This window comes from Lagopus leucura, unplaced genomic scaffold (assembly GCF_019238085.1).
Source record: "Lagopus leucura isolate 7727_CA_CO unplaced genomic scaffold, USGS_WTPT01 30367-0_obj-0_obj, whole genome shotgun sequence".
Classification (NCBI taxonomy): Eukaryota; Metazoa; Chordata; class Aves; order Galliformes; family Phasianidae; genus Lagopus; species Lagopus leucura.
In genome coordinates, this window is record NW_024969197.1 from 1 (window position 1) to 1083 (window position 1083).

At 55.8% G+C, this 1083-nt stretch overlaps 1 long non-coding RNA gene across 1 annotated transcript; it reads left to right on the forward strand.

Annotated features, from left to right (window-relative positions):
* Positions 1–17: 17 nt before the first annotated feature.
* LOC122194048 lies at positions 18–977 on the forward strand. The gene is made up of 3 exons (XR_006183033.1): positions 18–41; positions 244–353; positions 829–977. It is a non-coding gene; the product is annotated as an uncharacterized LOC122194048 (long non-coding RNA).
* The last annotated feature ends 106 nt before the right edge of the window (positions 978–1083 follow it).

A 1083-nucleotide genomic window follows, 5' to 3' on the forward strand; every position in this document is an offset into this window, starting at 1 on the left:
GCTGGCCGTCACCTGTCTGAGCTCCCTTCTGCGAATCCAAGGTGAGTGGAGCAGGCGTGCTCCAGCCCTCTGCCCTCCTCCGTAGCACTACCAGAGCCCCACGGGCTGGGCCCTCTTGACAGGAGGAAGAGGCACCGTGCACGGTTCTCCTCTTGTCCCCATCCTGTCCTCTGTCTTTCCCCCGTGGAAAGAGGTCCTTTTTCCAGAAGCATGACTTCCCTTTTCTCCCTGTGCTCTTTCCAGCCAAAGCGACCAACACAGACATCGAGACGGGTGACATCGGGAGCCTGTGTGAGGGGCTGCATGCCTGCAGCATCGCCTCTCAGCTCCAGACCACGTCCAAAATGGCAAGAGTAAGTGGACCCAAGAAGGGGTGGTGGGATCTCTGTCCATAGAATTCTGCATGGCCCTATGCTGCTCCCAGCCTCTGACACCATTTCCAAAATGAGCTGTCACCCTGAGACTGCTTTTCTCAGCAAGTAGCAGGAGGCTCTGAGCTACGTCTGGCCTTCAGGCACCCAGTGCAAGGAGCTGGTGCCATGATGTGCGTTTGTGTGTGTGTATGTGACTGTGTGTGTGTGTGCATGTGTGACTGTGGCTGCTGGGAGGTAGGCTTTGCTTGTAAGCAAACACCATGGGTGCAGAAGCTGAGAGAAGGCTCAACCGCCTTCCGTATCAACAGCAGGGTACACACAGCAGGAGCGCTGTGATTGCCGCCTGAATGAGTGGCAAGCCGCTGAGCTAAGAACGCCCTCAAGACTGCTTTGTGTTTTGAAGAGCTGCAGCAGAGCAGTGATGAGATCTCTCCCGCTTCTCATTTCTCTGCAGATCGTGTGCAGAAACTTCCCCCTAGAACGCACCGTTGACTTCATGACTGCCATCAAGGAGACGATCCGGAAAGCCAACGGAGTGCGTGTGCGTGCGTGTGGGAAGTGGATGACCACCTTCCTGCAGATGCACGGGAAGGACATCAGTTGGAACGTAAGAGACTTTCTCCCACGTGTCTTGGACTTGTTCTGGCCATTGCACATGGCTAGGCCCTGCAGAGTGCAGGATGCAGCAAGTCATTCTTTCTCCCCTTCT